Here is a 22,638-nt window from a genome sequence, read left to right as displayed (position 1 = left end):
TCTTTCCAGCTCTGTGATTTTGCTCCAGTTACCTAATTACGTTCCTCATTTGTAAAACTTGCATAATACCTGCTCAGGTGCCTGTGAGGCTAATTAGGATAACATATCTAAAGTGTCTGCTGCGTTAGGTGCCGCTCTCCAGGAGTGCCAGTTCCCACCTATGAACCCATCTCTTCCCAGTCCCCACTCCCACCCCCGCCTCTCTGCCAGGGCAATTCCAGAGACTGCTCCAGATAGCACGGAGCCTTCATGTTAACAGGCAATGATATGTTTATTTCGTGAGTGCCTAATACCCTGAAGTACATACCTAGCATTCTTAAGAAACATTGTAGGAGGAACAGTTGTTAGGAACTGTGATCTGAGTCTGAAAAAAAACACACACCCCATAAGCCTGAAAAAAAAATCTTCCATTTTTACAAAAGGAGGCGTTGAAATGTGAATCCTTCTTCAAGCCCAAATCCCTGGTGAGAAACACCCTCTATTTCTATGGGAACAATAGTTCCTTGTCCTGAGACAATGCAGGCTACATAGCTCTGGAAAGCCTCCAATCCCCATGGCAATGGCAGTGGTTTCTCTGGGGACAGTGGACACAGTATCTGGAGGAACTGCACCACCTGACCCAGAGCCTTCGCCATTGAAAGGAGGCTCCTTTCCCAGCCCGAGCAGCAGGACAGCAGAACTGGCCTCAAGGTCCTGGCAACATCCGTCCTGGTGACATCTTGTATTTGCTGCAGGGCTCTGACCCTCTGGGGAAGTTGTGCTTAGGAGGTGAGGATGAGGTGGAGAGAGATAAAAATAAGATATACTGAAATGCCCCAAATGAGTGTTCTCTTCTAGGGAGTATGTTCGCTTGTTCCCAAAACGTTCTCTTAGTCATCGAGAAAATGTGCAAACTGGCCTGCATTTAAATTGTCCTGCTCTGCAGCTGGGAGCTGGGAGGAAATTAGCTCACCTCTCTGAGCCTCATTTTCTTCATCTGAAAAATGAGGTTAATAACAAGGATCTCAGAGGATTGCTGTGAGGATTAAATCACACAAATATAAAAATGTGCTCAATAGAAATCAGAATTATTCTTTCATCGTATAGGGAATTGCATTCGGAGCCTCTGAATGTCTTCTATGATTCTGTGTTTCACTTTTCATGGGGAAATTTGATTTGTGCAATGCCAAATGTCATATGATCCTGGGACTATTAAATAATATATGTGATAAAGCTGAGAAACTGTAGTTTTTACTTTTTAAAAGCAGTGGCCTCTCTTAACTACTGAGACTGGTGTCCATTTGTGACTTGTAAATGAACCTCGACCCATTGGATCTATATTCAAATTGTATCAGAAGCCAACTTCTTCTTACCACTTCTTCTGCTATTACCTCTTGGAATTGAAGCCATCATTATCTTTCTCCTGGGTTATTGCAGATAACCTCCTCACTGGCTTCCTTTGCTCAAAATAAATCTTTTTGAGCAATGGCCATATCATTGCAATAAATGCATCATCTCCCCAGAGGAATGCTTTGTTTACAATTTATTGAATATTCACTTATTCAACAAATATTTATGGAGACCTTACCATATGCTAGCATTGTTCTGGGTTCTGGCAATACAGCAATAAACACTACAGGTACAGATCCCTGCCTCATAGGGTATGTATTGTGAAAGTCACAGCGACCATTAAACAAATAAATAACCACAATAAAGCAAATGCCAGACGGTGATGGGTGCTATGGATAAAAATAATGTGGAGTAAGAGGGAGAAAGGAGCACAGGGAGTGAGGGCTGTTATTTCAAAGATGGTAGCTGGGGGAAAGTCCCTCTGATAAGCTGACGTGTGAACAGAGACCAAAAGGAGAGGAGCAAGGGAACCTTATGGTTATGTGGGAGGTGGGGGAGGGAAGGATATCCAGGCAGAGGGGAAAACAGATACAACAGCCCTGAGGCCAAGCAAAGAGGCCAAAATGGGTAAGGCACAGTGGGTGAGGAGAGAATGGAGAGGTGGTTACAGACATGGTGGGGATGGGAAAGGGTTATGGTGGGCCCTGTGGGCCATCATGATAATTCAGACTCCTACTCTGAGGAGCTGGAAAGCCACTAGAGGTTTTTGAAGGGAGATATGAGGGTGATCTGATTTACATTTTAGAAGGATCATTCTGGCTAACCACTTCTGTAGAGTAGTGAGTCTCACACTTGAGTATGCACCAGGATCACCTTGGACGCTTGATGCTGGGCCCATCCCCAGAGTTTCTGATTGAGTAGGTCTGCTGTGGTTCAGGAGAGTTTCCATTTCTACCAAGCCCCTAGGTGATGCTGATGCTGCTGGCCCAGGGCCATATTGTGAGAACCGCTGGTGCAGAGAATAGTTTGTAGGAGGGACAATAATAGAAACAGAGAAACCAGTTAAAGGACCGGAAAAAGATGACGATGGCTTCAACTCAACCAGCAGAGGAGGTGGTGAGAAGTGTTTGAATTCTGGGTACAATTTGAATATAGATCCAATGGGATTTGCTGGGTGATTGAATGTAGGGCATTATGAAAGAAATAAATGAGTAATGGATTTTAGATTAAGCAACTAGATGATGAAGTTGCCATTTACTAAGGATGGGAAAGACTGTTAGGTGGGGGTGGGAGCAGCTATCAGGAGTTTAGTTTGGGTAATGTTAAATTTGATATGCCTATTTGATACCCAGATGGAAATGTCAACTAAACCTTTCTTTTTAGAAGAGTCTAGATTTCAGGAGAGAGTTCTGGGCTGCAGATGGACTGGCAGGAGTCATCAGCATATAGATGGCTTTGTAAAGACTGGCTGAGATCATCACTGGCTGAGAGAATGGAGGCAGAGAAAATGGTCAAGGACTAAATCTGTGTTAGTCAGTTTAGTGGATAGAAACAGGGCAATAAGAGGGATCAGAAATGAGACTGAGAAATTACCAGGGAAGTGAGAGGAAAACCTGCATAATGTGGTGGACTGGATGTCAAGGAAAGCAAGTATTTCAGCAAGTTCAGGTACAAAGCCACCTTGTCATGACAGTTACCACCAGGTATCCACTGTGAAGGAGGCAATACTGGCTAACATGGTATATGCCAAACTTTAAAGTGGGTTCCTATGGATAAATGATTGCCACAAGAAAAGGTGGTCATGGTGATTGAAATTTATTATTTTTTTATATATATACTTTTAAGCTGATTTTATTTTTGCAACCAAAAAATGCCACAGCATTGAAACAATTTAAACACTACCTAGACTAGAATCGTCCTTTCATCTTCAAGCATTCCAACTAACTCTTGTCATTAAAGCAAATTGTCCAATTTTTAGAGATGGAGCTATAAATCTTAGTAGTAGTATGTGTGGTCAGACTGCTGGAAATTTGGGCAAATTTGATAAATGTTTCAGAAAGTACAGAGTGTTTTTCTTGCCTCCTTCCCATTATTTTCTAACATTGGGTTTTGGAAATCTTCTACCAGAAGCTGTTGCTTGCTTCTCTGTGAGAATTGCAGTTGCTGGCAATTCAGAACTCACTGAGCAGAGTCATTTGTTGCATCTGTTATCAAGGTATATCTGATGACAAGTCAGCCTTACTCAGTAACCTCACTATAGAAAATTCATTTCACGGAATTTCACATTGCTCTATTTTTGTGAGTTACAACTTTCGGGAACTTGTCCTCAAACCCCAAATAGATGTAAAAAAAAAAAAAAATACACCACAGACTGTATTGCTTCTCAGTATAAGGAAAAAAGCTATGTGTAACTCAACATTATATTTTCTAAGCAAATTGGGTGATCCAACTGTCAGGAACTTGACTTTACTCCAGAAGAGGTGAATGATACACACAACCCATTGCTGTAGGTTACTTTTTTCAGGGAGGCTGTAGATGCTGGTGCTAGGAACTCCTCCCCATAGAAGCTGCTGAAGCAGACTGCATGGAGCTCTATTCTGCTTCTCTATAAGGAGAAAAAATTATTTATTATTCATATTTATTTCTGAAATGGGTTATTAAAATACTTAGGACTAGGTAGATAATCTCTCCATGTTTCATTCATTCAATAAACAGATATTTCAGGCACTATTCTCTGTGTTTGGGATATATTGAGTCAATACAACAGACAAATGTTTTTGCTTTCTTGGAGCTTACATTTGTAGGAGGGTGGAGAAAAAATAACTAAAAACATAGTGGATAGTTAAATTATGTAATATGTTGGAAAGCCATAAGATGCTATGGAAAACGTAAAGGGGACAAGGTAAGTCACCTTTGAGAGAGTGACATTTGCTTAGAGTTGCAAGAGGTGAAGTAGTTAGGGTTACATTTTAGGAAGATCATTCTGTATTAGGAATAGCTTCTTGAAAGGCAAGTTTGGGAACAAGATGGCCAAGTGGGAAGCTGCCAGTGATAATCCAGGCAAGAGATGATGATGACTCAAATCAGGTCGGTAGCTGTGGGGGTGGAGGGAAGTAGTATGCATGAGAAGCGTCAACAATGATACCAAGGATTTTGGTATGAGCAATTGGAAGGGTGGAGTTTCCATCTACTGAAAGGGGAAAAACCTCTGATGGAATAGGTTTGTGAGAGAAAAGGAGAACTTCATTTTTAGAATGTTACCTTTGAGATGCCTATGAGGCATCAAGTGGACGTGCCAGGTAGGCAGCTGCATGTATGAGTCTAAAGTTCAAAAGAGAGGTTGATCATGAGATAAAAATATGGGAGTCATTGTCATATTGATAAAGGAGTTCATTAAGAAAGTTTGGACAGGGAAAGAAGAAATTCAAGGACTGATCCCTTGGGTGCTCCCAAATAAATAGGTCTTGGAGAAAAAGGGGAACTAAAATGAGGGCTGAGAAGGAATAACCAATGAGATAAGCAAATGAAAAAGAGTACAGTGTCCTGGGAGCCAAATGAAGAAAATATATTGAGGAGGAGGAAGTGATTAACCAAAACACTAGATTTGCAGGTAAATTTTCTCCTCTGTAAAAATGCAGGTAATATTAACATCTGCCTCATAGGCTTAAACGAGATAATTTATGTGAATGGCCAATCATAACGCCTGATGTCAGTAAGAGTTCAAAAATACTATTATTTTTATTCCTAACACTTCTGAAAAATCACTGATTTCAGTTACCTATGATCAACTGTGGTCTGAAAATATTAAATGGAAAATTACAGAAATAAACAATTTATAAATTTTAAATTTTGCAACATTCCAAGTAGCATGATGAAATCTCATCCCACGCTATCCCTTCAGGAACATGAATCACTCCATTGTCCAGTGTAACTACTCTATATACACTATCTAACCATTAGTTACTTAGTAGCCATCTTCATGTAGGTTATGAGAGAGAGAGAGAGAGAGAGAGAGAGAGAGAGAGAGAGAGATCACATTCACATAGGTTTTTCCTTCCCCTCTTCCTACAGCAGACTCACTCAGGAACCTCAATCTGAAAAAAGCATTTTTCAAATCTGGTAGGTGAAATTCCATGGGGAGAAGTGGAATTGAATCTAGTGTTGACTACCCTGGCCATTCTCCTCTAGGTTTACCTCAAACTATGCTGGGTATTGGTCTGTAGGCTGTTGGTTTGATTATATCCGGCATTGGTGGCAAATATCCCATTTTTTTCCTCCTCTTTCTTGTGTTTATTAGTCAGGGCTGTGGAAAAAGCACTGTGGGGTATGCAAGATAGTGAATCTTTATAATTGGCCTACATACAAGAATCCAGCCGAGCCCTCAGTAAGTTGGGAATTGAAGTACGAATACATGGCAGTGGAAACAGATGTTGGGTACTCCACCCATATTCTCTTGCCTTTACCACTTCCTCATAGGCTGCCTGATTTCAACTGTAGCACCTACACTTCTTTGTCTGAAGTTTTCCAAAGTGGCTATACCACTGTGCATTTCTAGTAGCAATATTTGGTTGCCCCTCATTCCTGTCAGCACTTGGAACTGTCAGGTTCTTTTTTTTTTTAAATTGATTTCAGAGAGGAAGGGAGAGGGAGAGATAGAAATATCAGTGATGAGAGAGAATCATTGATTGGCTGCCTCCTGTACACCCCCTACTGGGGACCGAACCTGCAACCCAGGTATGTTCCCTTGACCAGAATCAAACCCAGGACCTTGCAGTCCACAGGCCAATGCTCTATCCACTGAGCCAAACCAGGTAGGGCAGGTTCTGTCACATTTTAGAGCAGCAGTTCTCAACCTGTGGGTCACGACCCATTTGGGGGTCGAATGACCCTTTCACAGGGGTCGCCTAAGACCATCGGAAAACACATATATAATTACATATTGTTTTTGTGATGAATCACTGTGCTTTAATTATGTTCAATTTGTAACAACGAAATTGGGGGTCACCACAACATGAGGAACTGTATTAAAGTGTCATGGCATTAGGAAGGTTGAGAACCACTGTTTTAGAGGATTCTGCAGCTACATCAAAGCATCATTCACATAGAGCTGTGAGGGCCTGAGTTGTCCATGTCATCAATCCCAGATAAATAAGAAGGCTGATGGCACAGATTAGAAAAGCTATTTTCCTCTGACATTCTGATGCTATTTCTTTGAGAGGGCCAGGTAGCAACTATGTGAGCTCTGGTTGGTCTCTGGTGTAGCTGGGTTAATCCAGGAAAGATCAAAGTGGAGGGGAATGTTAGCATCACATGAAAACCCGTAGGAAACACTCAAAGCTTTGTCTTCCCTCACCATCTCACTCTCCTCCCTAAGGAGGAGACCTCAGACATAGGTCAAGGACAAAATGGACACCAAAGGCACATTTAAGCCACTATACTGAGAAGCAGAGTTCTGGTGGGAGAAGGAAAGAGTTATAAATAAAATAGAAGTGAGACCAAAACACTGTTAGACTTCTTTGGGAATGCTTCATGTTCTTTCTTCCTTTCTCTGAAATCATAAATATAGACGGATCCTGACCTCTTTCTTTTGCTTGGAAGGCTCTGTCTCTGCCCTTGGCCATCTTAGGCACCAGAGTTTGGCCTATAAGCCATTGAGGACTGCTTGTAGGCCAGGAAAAATATCCCATGGCTCGTGTAGAGTTGAGCCTGGTCTGCCTGAGAGTCCATAAGGACAGAGAGCCTGGAACCTTGCAGGAGGGGCTGTGGTCACAGCAGAACACTGCTATCCCCTGCTCCCACTTGGTTCTGGTTCAGCGGAATTTTTTACCTTGACTTGCCTCTCTTTTTTTGTTGTGTTCCTTGTTCCTGCCCTTTGCACTTGCTCACTTACCTCAGTTTCCCTGACTTGCCTTTCTATATTCTGTGATGACTGGAGTTTGGACTCACACTGGGATCCACTCCTTCCCTTGACAATTCAGGAAGCATCTGTAATTCTAGTTTGTTCCCATATCCTGGACCCCAAATGCTGGCATGAGTGCACCTGGGCAGATGCCTCACCTTGGCCAACTTCTCTTGATTTGGGTACCAAGAGAAACTGAAAATTTCAATGAGCACTCAAACGCTCTGAAAAATAAGCACTGTTCTTGCCTTTAGAGGTTTTTAGCAAAACAGATTGACTATGACATCAGCAAAGTTATGTGAAGTGTTATTATTCAGGTTAAGTCAAACCTGGTTCACTAATCTTTGGGTTTTCTGAATTCATTTTATTGCCTTGGAATAAGATATCTAAAATTACAAAAATATTTAAGTAAATTTACATTGTGATAACACTTGTTAGAAAAAAAAAATTGGCCTATAATTCAAACATTTTAAAGAGCATTAAGTAGAGTTGTAGCTATACAACAGAAAGGGTTATTTTAGAATATCTTTCAGGAAGAGGTAATTCTCAAGTTTAGATTTAAATGAAAAAAGAATATGAGTCAATATCCAATTATTAATTCAATGGTGAAATAAATATGATATTTATTATTACTGTGAGATCAATGTATTTATAAAATATGTTTTATTGATTTCAGAGAGGAATGGAGAGGGAAGGAGAGAGAGAGAGAGAGAGAAAGAGAGAGAGAGAGAGAGAGAGAGAGAGAGAGAGAGAGAGAGAGAGAGATGATAAGAGAAAGTCATTGATCAGCATTGAACTGTGACCTCCTGGTTCATAGGTTGATGCTCAACCTCTGAGCACACCTGGATTGTCGATATCAAAGTACTTATCAGATTTACCTAGCCTTTAGACAAGTCCCAAGCCCTTATAATGGAACTTGGTAACATTACATGACAGACTGTCAAAATAAGGCTTGAACATGGATTCCCCTTCTTCCCCCCAAGAAAATATGGTCTGTGATGATTACTTATACAATTAGGTGCAGTAAGATGAGAGAAAAACTACTTGAAATTAAACTTGCTGATTGTTTTTGAGATGCTTTCTAGCAAGTTATAGACACTGCCCCACCCACACACTTGAGTTTTATCTACAGTAATATGCATTTTGAGTTTTTTTTAAAAAAATATTTTTACTTATTTCAGAGAGGAAGGGAGAGGGAGAGAGAGATAGAAACATCAATGATGAGAGAGAATCATTGATTGGTTGCCTCCTGCACATCCCACACTGGAGATCGAGCCCACAACCCAGGCCATGTGCTCCTGACTGGAATCTAACCTGGGACCCTTCTGTCTGCAGGCCAACACTCTATCCATGGAGCCAAACCAGCCAGGGCTGCATTTTGAGTTTTTTATCAACTGTCTTCTAATGGTTTCCTGTGGGCCAAACTAAATAATGATAATTAATTTCAAATGTGGTATTTCTGATGCAAGATATTTGCTCCCAGCACTTTTACAGAAGATCAGATAGTTGAACCACAGCTTTATGTCTAGCTCCTTAAGTTGTTGAGGTGAAAATAATTCCAGTAACCCATCAACCAGGTTCCGAATGGCTTATACCAGATTATCTATGAAAATATTTTAGCCATTCAGTCCCTATAAAAAATGACTTCTAATGGTTCAAGTTCATTTTGAGGAGGGACACAATGATCATATGGACTGGTTTTCAGTTCAAATCCTCGTTTGATTTCATGCTCTCCCTCAGGTTCTGGGGGCCCTTTATTAGTACACCAAAAATACTCTAAGCTGTAGAGCAAACACTGGGTTTCAAGTGTCATAAAAGATAAACCAAGAGCTTGAAACCAGAGCAATCAATTTCTTTTTTTTTTTTACAAGCACACAATAGAAAAAAAAAAAAGAGCTTGCTTGTTTCTCTCTCCCATGCTTCCCCCCCCCCCCGCCCCCCACAATCAGATCAGCTTTTTGGTTTGTTTCACTATTCATAGAAATTTGCTTATCAACTCTGATTCTAGTTAGAACAATTCATGCAATCTTTTTAGATCTATAGCGTCAACCATCCCTATTTTACTGACAGTTCAAACAGAACATTATAAAAGACATTAGCATGTTTTATCTAATTTCCTGATTGTTTTCATTGTGGCATCCTGTAATAACTGCAAAATCATAGTTAAATAGCAGCATGATGATGCTATTTATTGCTTTTAGATATTGACTTGGCAGTACAAAATAATGTATTTATGTATAGAGTTAAAAAGTAGTCACAGGGTTGTAGAATTTTAGAATAAGACAAGGCTTTTCAAAGAGCATTGAGTCTACCATCTTCATTTTACAGATGAGGAAAATGAAGAACAGAAAGTAGAAATAAATAGAGCAAAGTCCTCCAACAGTCTTCAAAATATCCTTTCTTGGATCCAAAAGAGTTGTAGCAGCTTCTAAATATAGCCCAGCTCACTCCTAAGTATCAGCTTTCCTCCCTCTTCCCACCACAAACATTTAATCAGTCATCAGGTCTCAGCCATTACACCTATGGAGATCGCCCACATTTGTCTCTTCTTTCCATTTCCAACGTCACTACCATATTTTAGGTCATTACTGCTTTGGGGATAAAGTCCAAACTGCTAAGCTTGGTAAGAGCCATTTACAAGCTTAACCCTGCCAATCTATCTACCTTTTTTGTCTTTACTTGCTTCTTCCACCCTATGATATACTACGTACAGTTCTGTGTAACACATTCTTTGTCATTTTTAGTTCCATGCACTTATTTCCTTATCATGCATCTGCTTCTTCTTCCTCCATTTACAGTGGGGCCTTGACTTACAAGTTCAATTCCTTCTGAGACCGAGCTCATTAAGGAGCTCGTTAAGGAGCTCGTTAGCTCAAATTACTCTATCAACTCAATGCAAAAAATCGGCCAAGAGACAGCTGGTATCTCAAAAAACTCCTTAGTCGGGACACTCGTAAGTCAAGGCCCCACTGTACATTAGATCTTACTTCACCCATTAGATCTTAGCTAAGTCATTTTCCCCTCAACACATTCTGATTTGAGGGCCCTTTTATGTATTCTCTTGGTACCCATATTTCTCTCATAGTACTCTTACTCTACTAGTATTCAGAACACTATGAATACTATTGTATGGTCAGGTGGCTTATTAAAATCCATGTTTAGATTGTAAGTTCCACGAGGACCAAGATTGTATCTTGTGAGTTATATCTTTAGAACCAGCAAAAAAGAAAAGAAAAAAAAAGGATACTCAATAAACAATAGTAACAACAGCAGCAATAATAACAGTTACTTTTTATTTTTTGGTTTCTGTGTTAGTCATTATGCTAACTTTGTTCCATGAATTGCCAATACACCTCCTGTGATGGTTAATTTTATATCTCCGTTCGGTACCTAGATATTTGGTCAAACATGTCTACATGTTGCTGTGAAAATATTTTTTTAGATAAGATTAACATTTAAATCACTAGACATTTGAGTTAGTCACATTACCCTCGGTAATGTGGGGGGACCTCATCCAATTAATTGTAGGCCTTAAGAAGAAGACTGGCCTTCCCCTAGAAAGAGGGAGTTCTGCCAAAAGACTGCCTTTGAACCCAAGCTGCAGCATCAATTTTTTCCTGTGTCTCCATTCTGTTGGCCTAACTTATAGATTTTTGATTTGCTAGTTTTCACAATTATATAAGCCAATTCCTTAAAATCTCTAAGTCTCTATGTCTCTATTATCTATCTATCTATCTATCTATCTATCTATCTATCTACCTATCTACCTACCTACCTACCTACCTACCTACCTATCTATCATCTATCTCTGTATCTATCCAAAGCAATACACACAATATGCACACACATTCTGTTGGTTCTGTTTCTATGAAGAACTCTGACTAATATACCTTTCAATAGTCTTATGATGAAGGTAATATAATTTTCACTTAAAAATGAGGAAATAGGACCACAAAGAAGTCAATAAGTTACTGTCCAAGGTCATTTATTTAGAAAGTAGAGAAACCAAGTCCCGAATCAAAGATTATTTGACCATTAAATTCATGATCTTCACTATAATATGCCAGAAATGATTGAATAATTAAATGAATAAATCATCAGATGACTGAAACTGGCTCCTTCTTTATGTAGTTGTAATGATTCAAGATCTTTTGTCTGAAATATATCTTCAAAATCATCCATTCACTTAATCTATTATTTTACTGATGAGAAAATGAGGCTTACTTTTGTTATTCAGTTAGTGAATGACTTGAGAGTTACAAAAAAAATCTGGTTTCTTAAAGGTCAATACTGGAATCTTTCTACTATACCAACACAGCTTCTTCCATAAGAACATTTGGTCACTGACTCCAATTTTCTATGGAAAATGGATGATGTAAGCAACGTTCCTGGGGTAAAATCATTGGGCCACCATCCCACCCAACTTTAGAGAGGACCTTTTTTCCTCCTCTCTCCAAAGCCTACATGAACCAGAGCAAGAGTTCATAATGAATTTTAAGTCTAGCTTATGCAACTTTCAAACTATGGTTTCATTAACTGGGCAAAACAATGGGATAGAAAAGAGAAAGGAATCTGACAATATGAAGTTGAACTTTTCATTGAACTCTTCAGCCATAGTTAGTAGTTTTCCTCTCTCATGTTCTCATAGCCCTTAGAAAAAAAACTCTAATTCCATCCATCACAAAGGCTTTTAATACTTTGTTGACCGTTAAGTTAATTGTGCTTAATGGTGCCTGTGACACTTTCATTTATACTCAGTGAATATTTGTTAAACAAATTCAGGATTGACAGCTGAGCCCATTAGACTGAAGGAGATTTCAAGAAAGAGGGTACCTTCCATCAGCTCCCCAAATATGTCTTTTCCCTTACAGCCACCAGCATGAGTGCCTTGAAACTGCCTGAATATTAATGAGAGCTCATGAAGATATGCCAGAAGGGGCATATTCCCTACCTTCAGGAAGAATACAATATGCTATTTTCTTCCCTCCCCTTATAATTTTAGTTTTTATGGTGAACTGAAATCTCTGGCCTTTATACTTAAGAGATGATGTAAATATGGCAGGAACAAAGATGCAGTGAAAAAAAAAGATGAAAACTGATAGTAGTTTTATTCTCTGAAGCTAGAAACAGAAGATATCTCAGGGGAAAATTTATTTTTCTTTTATGAAGATGCTCCCATGTGTCTATTGTTGATAAAAGAGAGATCCTAAGCTAGTAGGGCTAGATGATATTGAATTAAAAAGGGGGCTCAGCCCTAGCTGGTTTAGATTAGTTAACAGAGTGCCAGTCCTCTGACTTAAGGCTGCTGGGTTTGATTCTGGCCAAGAGCACATACCTCAGTTGCAGTCTCCATCCCTGGCATGTGCAGGAGGCAACCAATTGATGTGTCTTTCTCACATTGATGTTTTCCTCTCTCTGTCTCTTCCCATACCTTCTACTCTCTCTAAAAATCAACAGGAAAATATCCTAGGGTGAGAATTACCAAAGGGGGTGCAGCTCAGTTCTTCTGCATGATAAGGTAAGAATGATTTTTAGATTGGCCTCTGGTACTTTGAGGAAAATAATTGGGATAAAGTCTACATAGGAATGACAGCTCCCACCACATAGCCAACACATTGGTTGATGTGGATATGAAAAGTGAAAATAGATTCTCTATGGCAGAGAAGGGCAAGGATTCTAAGACCAGTGATGGTTGCTTGCATTTTTTGCTTGTTTCTTATCTTGAGGTATAAATCATCTCTATTATTCCTGTATTAAAATCTGAAGCACATGAAATATTGCAATAGTGGTGCTTTAGGGCATGAAGAAGAGAGTGAAAGGGCATGAAAAATATGAGCTGCTCAGAAGCCAGCAGAGGACATGGAGGGGAGGCCAAAGAAGCAGTTCAGAAGGAAATGTGAGTACATGGCCCTTGTATTTACTCTCCAGAATCAAAGAAGTTATGAGACTTGTTGCCATTATTCAGGAAAAGACCTCAAATATAATTAGGGACTGCCTGAGAGTCCTGGAGAAACTGAGGTCATTCTGTTTGTTAAGAACACAAAACATCAGTTAAGATGACTATTGTATTTAGAGGCAGAACTCTTGGTAATTATATACTTGTCTCATTCCACAGTAGTGCAAAATAGATAGATATATGGATGGATGGATGGATGGATGGATGGATGGATGGATGGATGGATGGATGGATTGATCAATGGATTGATGGATCGATGGACGGGCGGATAAGTAGAATGATAGATAGATAGATAGATAGATAGATAGATAGATAGATAGATAGAAAGAATGATAGATACTACTACTAGAGAAGAAGGAGAAGGAGGAGGAGGAAGAAGAGGAGAAAGGAGATGTATTGGGACTGGTGTGAAGGGGAGAGGAGAGGGAAGGGGAAGGAAGTGAGAGGAGGGGAGGAGTCAGGACAGGGTAGGAGAGGAAGATAATCCCAGCTGGGTGAGCTAGAGCTTCTCTCTTACTAGAGTTTCTTTTCTATCTATGACCCTTACTCTGGACTTTGTAACCAGAAAACTCTTCTAATATTTCTCTTCTATAATAAAAGAATAATAATACCTACATTGCAAAGTTGTTGAAAGAATCAGAGCTAAAATATCTTCCATACTGTTTAGCACAAATTAGGCATTCAGTGAATGCTACCTATTACCTTAAATATTACCATTTCTAAAACAACAACAATAATAATAGCAGCAATCTAGTCTCCTAAGCATAAAGAGACTCGAGGCAGTAAAAAAAAAAAATCTTTCTTTTTTCTGGAGCCCTTTTGCACATTTTTGGACAATAACTAAAATTTAAAAAGTAAGAGAACCATCTTTGAGTATCAGGTAAGGATGAGTTTAGATTCCAATTTCTGTGAATCACTGTTAAATGCATCTGTCCTAGGTTAGTGCCATCAGCATCATCTCTTATTCTGTTGTATTTCTGTTCTACTTCTCTTCTGTTGGGGTTGTGATACTGACCGACCTTTTCAATTAGTTTGAACAGCCATTAAAACTCATCCATTAAAATTCAGTTCCCCACAGAGCTGAAGAGTAATTTTCTGCAAAAACCACTTAGGGTTGTTACAAAGTTCAAAGGAAAGAAAGTGTGAAGAAGCTTTTTTGCAGGCTGCTTTGTGGGAAGGGCAAAGTAGTAGATGGGAACATGGCATTTAGAATCAAAACTCTTTATTTAAAGTCTTCTGATTGCTTCCTTTGTACTCTATGCCTTCATTTTCTCATAAAATAATAAGTATAATACTTTTATTAGATAGCTTCATCCCATTGATTAAATTCTGACTATGGCACATGATTTATATATGTCATTTGACTTCCACAATCATCCTCAGTAGCATGATTCTCTTTTCCCTCAAGTTTCAAGGAAGGAAACTGAGGGTGGAAGAGGTTAAGTATCTCACATAAAATCACACAGCTGTTAGGTGATACAGTCAAAATTCCAGCCTCATTCAGCTCTACTCCAAAAGACATGCTAAATACTCATATGCTGTGAATAGTAAGTGAAATGATGTTTGTGAAAAGCCATTTTATACTGTACATTGTATGGTATTGTTAGCAATTATTACTCTAGTATAACAGGTGGTTTATCCTCAAGTGAAACAGGGAGTTTAGAATCAGCCCTCCATAGACAGAGGAAAACAAATTCAAAATGAAAGGGCCTGTGCCTTAAGTTAGTTTACATAAAATAACATAAGGAAGAGAAGAGTCCAATTTGCTCCAAGCAGGTAAATTTTCTTGAAATCTGAGAATCATTATTATCCCATTTAATGAATATGCATTGTGTCATACCCTGTAGTAGACACTGTAGAAAAGAGACCTAAACAAGAGAGAGGACAAGCAAACATGAAAAAAAAATCACATAGAGACATACAAAGTACAGCAAGGTAGTCTAGGGCAATGCCATGGCACACACAGTGAAGCTGGCTTTGGAGCTAGTGGATTAATCATCCAAGACGTCTTATGGAGAATTCTGGAAAGTTTTTAATAAGGAAGGCTCAGGGTGAGAACTGGCGGACAAGGTATGAGGTACACTAAATGATCTGTGTCTCCACAGCAGGAAGGTGAAGGAAGGAAAGAAAACTAATATTTATTAGCAACTGTGGTGTCAGGTATTGTAATGCTTACTGTGTTTATATTATTGTATATATTTTTCATGGCAATCCATTAGGTAAATAAGTATTCATTAATTCAACCCGTTTCCCTAACAGTTATTTGTAAAGTGTCTATTCTGCAGCAGGCTTTGTGTGACCATCAAAATATATGATGAATAAGAAACAGTCAGATGCAAGAAACGGAAAATCTACTAGTAAACACATCGATTTGTTAAAATGTCTCCACTTTGCTAATGAGCAAACTGAGGCTCAGAGAGGTTACGAAATTTATCCAAGTTCACCAAATAAAGTATTGACCAAAACAGTATTAGAACTACTGCTCTCATTTGGACTTGTTCGCTAGCTATGCACTTAATGTAAGAAAGAATTTATACCATAGTAAAAGGTGATAAGAACTCTACCTGCTTAATGTGGCAAAGTGTGAACACTTGGTGGTATTGATATAAGTGTCCTTATCTTTTTATCAGTAACTCTGCTCAGAAGGGTGTTTTTTTTTTTTGCTTTATTTTTTTATTTTGTTTTATTGCTTAAAGTATTACAAAGAGTATTACATATGTCTCCTTTTTTTTTTTCTCCCCTTGACCTTCCCCTGGCCTCCCCTACCCCCCAGTGTCGTGTGTCCATTGGTTATGCTTATATGCATGCATACAAGTCCTTCCGTTGATCTCTTACCCCCTCCCCCAACCCTCCCGGCCTTCCCGCTGTAGTTAACAGTCTGTTCGATGTTGCTCTGCCTCTGTATCTATTTTTGTTCATCAGTTTATAATGGTCTTAATTATCCATAAATGAGTGAGATCATGTGGTATTTTTCTTTCATTGACTGGCTTATTTCACTTAGCATAATGCTCTCCAGTTCCATCCATGCTGTTGAAAATGGTAAGAATTCCTTCTTTTTTACAGCAGCATAGTATTCCATTGTGTAGATGTACCACAGTTTTCTAATCCATTCATCTGCTGTTGGGCACTTAGGCTGTTTCCAGATCTTAGCTATGGTGAATTGTGCTGCTATGAACATAGGGGTGCATATATCCTTTCTGATTGGTGTTTCTGTTTTCTTGGGGATATATTCCTAGAAATGGGATCACTGGGTCAAATGGGAGTTCCATTTTTAACTTTTTGAGGAAACTCCATACTGTCTTCCATACTGGCTGCACCAATCTGCATTCCCACCAGCAGTGCACGAGTGTTCCTTTTTCTCCGCATCCTCTCCAGCACTTGTCATTTGTTGATTTGTTGATGATAGCCATTCTAACAGGTGTGAGATGGTACCTCATTGTTGTTTTGATTTGCATCTCTCGGATGATTAGTGACTTTGAGCATGTTTTCATATGTCTCTTGGCTTTCTGAATGTCCTGTTTTGAAAAGTGTCTATTTAGGTCCTTTGCCCATTTTTTGATTGGATTGTTTATCTTCCTTTTGTTAAGTTGTATGAGTTCCTTATAAATGTCAGAGATTAAACCCTTATCGGTGATAACATTGGCAAATATGTTCTCCCATGCAGTGGGCTTTCTTGTTGTTTTGTTGATGGTGTCTTTTGCTGTGCAGAAGCTTTTTATTTTGATGTAGTCCCATTTGTTTATTTTCTCTTTAGTTTCCAATGCCCTAGGAGCTGTATCATGAAGAAATTGCTTTGGCATGTGTCTGAGATTTTGTTGACTTTGGATTCCACTAGTATTTTTATGGTTTCCCATCTTACATTTAAGTCCTTTATCCATTTTGAGTTTATTTTTGTGTATGGTGTAAGTTGGTAGTCTAGTTTCATTTTTTTGCATATGTCTGTCCAATTTTCCCACCACCATTTACTGAAGAGACTGTCTTGACTCCATTATATGTTCTTGCCTTCTTTGTCAAATATTAATTGAGCATAGTGGTTTGGGTCAATTTCTGGGTTTTCTATTCTATTCCATTGATCTATATGCCTGTTCTTGTGCCAGTACCAGGCAGTTTTGAGAACAGTGGCTTTGTAATACAGCTTGGAATCTGGTATTGAGATCCCACCTACTTTGTTCTTCTTTCTCAGGATCGCTGCAGCTATTCGGGGTCTCAGAAGGGTTTTTAAGTAGAAAATATTTTTAAAATTTCACTTACTTCACTTGATATATATTATTGGTAACCTTGAGTATTGACTAGAAATATTGCATTAATATCATGGGTCAAGTGAGTTCATAACACCAGAGATCTGGTGTTTAAAATAAAGAAAACTTTTCTGTTTCTCTTTTTGAAAAAAGATGTAGAACTATATGGCCTTAAATCAACTCCACTCAAAGAAGTTTCCTGAGAGGAATGAAAAACTTGCAATCATGGGCTCTGATAGTCAGGCTCCTTTGAATGCAAGCAACAGAAACTCATTTCAGGGTGCCTTAAGTGAAAAATGATAAGTTATTTGCACACATAACTGAGAGGTTAGAGGTAAATTGATAGAATCAAGTAGATGTCCTTAGAAATATTTTCCTCTACCTCTCATCCCTTTACTCTTCTTTTCTCCACATGGCTTTAATCTCTTGATCTAATTTTATATGACAGGATTTCCCTCTAGTGGGGAAAATGGCTGCCAACATTTGCAGACTTACATCCCACAGCTCTATACCTACAAATCAAATCTCATGGAAGAACTCTGATTGGCCCAGCTAGAATCACATGCTTATCTTTGGACCAATCATTATCATCCAGGCAGTACAGGGCCATGACTGGTCAAGCCTGTCTGCTCTGTCCACCACTGTAATCACTGGTGATTGATAAGGACACCAAAATAGCTTGAAGTGCAGAGAGAACCTTTGACCCAAAAAAGGGAATTCTGGGAAGGAAAGGGAACAAAACTAAAACAAAACATCTAAGACTGGATCTCTCTTTCCAAAATACTATAGCTTTTGAAATCTGATTTTGCTAAAAGTGAGAAAAAGACTTTAGTATCTTGATATTTAATGATATGCATTTTCCATTTTGTAATTTTTATAAACTGTATCAGGGAAATATATTGTATAATTCAAAGATGGCACCATTCACACCTACAATGAGTTATAATTGAATAAAATGTGCATAGTGACCTTGAGTTTGTACAATTTGGTGGCCCTGAACTAGAACAAAGTGGTTAGAAATAAGTTCAATTGAAGCTCAAATTTTTATTTAGCCGTTGGCTATACATATAAAATACACAAAGTATTTGCAGCTTCAGCCATGCTATTAGTTGTTGGTCACAGTGTTCATAACAGGAGACCTAGGAAGAACAAATTGTTGCATAAGTTGCTGTCATACTTCAGTCCTTATATCAGTAGTTTACTGTTTAGTGTTTCAAAAAATGTTTTTATTGATTATTGAGAGAAGAAGGGAGAGGGAGAGAGAGTTAGAAACATCAATGATGAGAGAAAATCATTGATTGGCTGCACGCCCCCATTGGGGATGGAGTCCACAACCCAGGCAGGTGCCCGACTGGGAATCAAACTGTGACCTCCTGGTTCATGGGTTGACCCTCAACCACTGAGCCACACTGGCCAGGCTACTATTGACTATTAAAAAAGGATTTCTAGTCCCTTCCAGCTTTCTGCTCTACCTAGAACACATTATTGTCTTCTAGAACATCAATTATCTGACCATATATGTCTTCTCCAAGGCATTAATTCCTAAAACGGTCATTTTATAGTGTTGGAAGAACAATTTGGGTTGCCATTAATTCAACATTTCAAGCACAAATCTTTCAAATAACATCTAGCTCAAAGACAATGTAGATACTGTCTATTTTCTTGAACTTTTGTGTCAATCAATTATGTTAAAATGGTTAAAAGAAAAATAAATGTCATTGCACATCAATGTGCCATCACTTTAAATCAAATTATATTGGTTGGCAGGGCATGAAGGATGTGAGGCTTTTATGCATTTAATAATTTGCTATGATTAGAATATGTCTTAGGTAAAGAAGAAATCATAGCCCATGAATCACTGAGTTTTTATTTTTAAGTCATTATTAAATATGTGTTATGATGGTATGTCACAAAATGAAACTATGACAACTTTCACAGTAAAGTAAACATTACAATATGAATGACAATTTGTTCATAAAAACTAGTAGTGGAATTGAAAAGGGCTTCTGGGGCTATTGAGTTTCTCCTCAAATTTGTTACCTGAACAGCTGTAATTATTCTTCAGTGCTTTCTCAACAGGTGGCTCTCAGAGCCAGGTCTGTATATTGCAGGGGATGGCATTTCTTCAATAATGGTTGGCATCAGGCACCATTATTAAATCTGTATAAGTTTTCTTGTTGGCTTGAACATTTCTGGCCTTAATTTATTATCTTTCTTGTTCAGGTACCTTTGTAGGGAAATTCCAGGCCCCTCTTTCTCTATCAAATTCTGTTAATAGAGGAGAACCAAGATGGCGGCATAGGTAAACACCTATACTTGCTGCCTCTCACAACCACATCAAAATTACAACTAAAAGGCAGAAGGATGACCACCCAGAACCGTGGGAAAGCTGGCTGAGTGGAAGTTCCACAACTAGAGAGGTGAAGAAAGCGCATTGAGACTGGTAGGAGGTGCAGAGGCACAGAAAGTGCTGGCACATGGATGTGCTGCTCTTTTAATCGGGAGGGAGATAGAAGTTCCCACTTGCTCTGAACTCCAGTTCTGGGTGAGACTCTGGGGGACCCAGACACATACGGGGAGAAACTGGACTGTCTGACATCGGGACAGGAACGCAAGGGCGGCTTTCTCCCAGAGGTGCTCACAGCGATCATTGCTCCTGCACAGGGGGTGTGGGACACAGAGACATGGGGACCTCTTCAGTGTAGGGCTGACTGGCAGCCATTGCTGTTTTCTCTGCCCTGGTGATTCCCAGAGACCCTGCCCCATCCAATTTACAACCCACCCCAGCTGTGTGCAGCGGCTTTTGCATATGAATGGCCTGGCCTTTCTCCCAATAAAAACTGTCAAACTGCAGCTGATTCAGAGAGCCCCAGAGTTTCCAAAAGAAGGCCCAAGGCCCTGCAGGAGCAGCATGCCTTGCTTCACAGATGGGCCTCATCTGGGCACTTCCAAACCCCATACAAAGAGGAGGAATCTGCAGATCTCTTTGTAGCTCCTGCTGGGTGCCCCCAGGCAGTGGCTGACCTTGCATCTCCTTGGAGATCCAAGACCCAGTGTACCCAGTGGTCAGAGTGAGACCATACCGGATTAAAACTCTTCACATCCATAAGAGACACACTCAAGGGGCAGACTCAGTGAGCACCAAAGCCCCACTGAAGCAAGTCCTGCCCCATAAGGGTGTCTCCTGCACAGCAGCTCTTCCATAGCAGACACAGCTGGTCATCACAGAAAATTGGCCTGGAAGTCAGTTCCTTCCAGTGATACCAACAGCAATCAAGGCTTAACTACAACAGGTCTGTGCACCCAGCCCACAAAGGGTGCACCAAGAGTGTCCACCTCAGGTGATCGGGGAGGCTGAGCCACTGGGCCCTATAGGACACATATCCACACAAGGCCACTTTATCAACCCAAGGAGACTTAGAAGCTACCCAGTACATAGAAACAAACACAGGGAAGCAGCCAAAATGTGGAGACAAAGAAACAAGTCACAAATGAAAGAAATGGATAAAAGCAAAATACTGGATATAAAATTTAAAACCATGGTTATAAGGTTACTCAGGAATCTTCTAGAAACCTCTAAGAAATTTAGTGAGACCTTTAAGGATATGAAAAAGGACCAATCAGAAATTAAGCATACACTGACTGAAATAAAGAATAATATACAGAGATCCAAGAGCAGGCTAGAGGATCCCAAGAATCAAGTGAAAGATTTGAAATATGAAGAAGCATAAAACACCCAACCGGAAAAGCAAAAAGAAAAAAGAATCCAAAATTATGAAGATAGTGTAAGGAGCCTCTGGGACTACTTCAAGCATACCAACATCCAAATTTAGGGGGTGCCAGAAGAAGAGAGAGAGCAAGATATTGAAAACCTATTTGAAGAAATAATGACAGAAAACTTCCCCTACCTGGTGAAAGAAATGCACTTACAAGACCAGAAAGCGCAGAGAACTCCAAACAAGAGGAATCCATAGAGGACCACACCAAGATACATCATAATTAAAATGCTAAGGGCAAAAGACAAAGAGAGAATCTTAAAAGCAACAACAGAAAAACAGTCAGTTACCTACAAGGGAGTACCCATAGAACTGTCAGCTGATTTCTCAACAGAAACTATGCAAGCCAGAAGGGAGTGGCAAGAAATATTCAAAGTGATGAATAGCAAGAACCTACAACCAAGATTACTCTTCCCAGCTACGCTATCATTTAGAATTGAAGGTTAGATAAAGAGCTTCACAGACAAGAAAAAGCTAAAGGAGTTCATCACCACCAAACCAGTATTATATGAAATGCTGAAAGGTATTCTCTAAGAAGAGGAGGAAGAAGAAAAAGGTAAAGATAAAAAAATTATGAACAGCAAAGTGACGACAAATACATGTCTATCAACAAGTGAACCTAAAAATAAAATGAGTAAAATACCTGATGAACAGAACAGACTGGTGAATGTAATAGAATCAGGGGCATGGAAAGGGAGCAGACTGACAATTCTCAGAGGGAAGGGATCATGGAGGGTGCGGGAAGGGGTTGTGGGCGGTGGGTGAAGAGATTGGACAAAGAGCTTACACCTATGGACGAGGTCAGTGGGGGGGGCGGGGGGGGGGAGCGAAGGCCTGGAATCAGGTGGGAACCGGGTGGAGGGGAGCTATGGGGGGGAAAAAGAGGACCATCTGTAATAATCTGAACAATAACGATTTTTTAAAAAATTATGTTAATAACATCTCATATAGCATGCACTTATTAGAATGTCATCTTTCCCCAGCCTGCTTTGGGTTGGCCCACTATGACTCCTGTGCAAATCTGAAAGATTGATTTCTTGAACAGTGTACGCTGTGAAAACCTGGCCCTGAATGTTGAATCTTTTTTTGTTTTTTTTTTAAAGTTTTTGTCTAGTTGTTTCACACTCAAAAACAGGCACACAAACTCATACAGTGCTTTTCCATAGGCTTGGATAAAGTACCAGGCCAGAGTGTGCTCCCTGGCGCTGTCTCACTTTTTGAAATGGACACATATAAAGTTCAAAATCAAGACTGTTAGCGTTGCCAGTGACCAGTGGCAAACAGAGACCCAAACAATTACTGTAATGTGCCTGAGGCCACACTCCAGTTCAAGGCAGAGCTCACATTAAATACGGTGAACCCTACCTTCTAGGTTAGTGCTTTTTTTTTTTTTTCTGGTCCCATTTGTTTACTATGTGAATTTGACTTTGAAAATTAGAT

Source organism: Myotis nattereri (assembly GCF_964212035.1).
Source record: "Myotis nattereri genome assembly, chromosome: 12".
Lineage (NCBI taxonomy): Eukaryota > Metazoa > Chordata > Mammalia > Chiroptera > Vespertilionidae > Myotis > Myotis nattereri.
Note: the sequence above shows the minus strand (reverse complement) of the source record.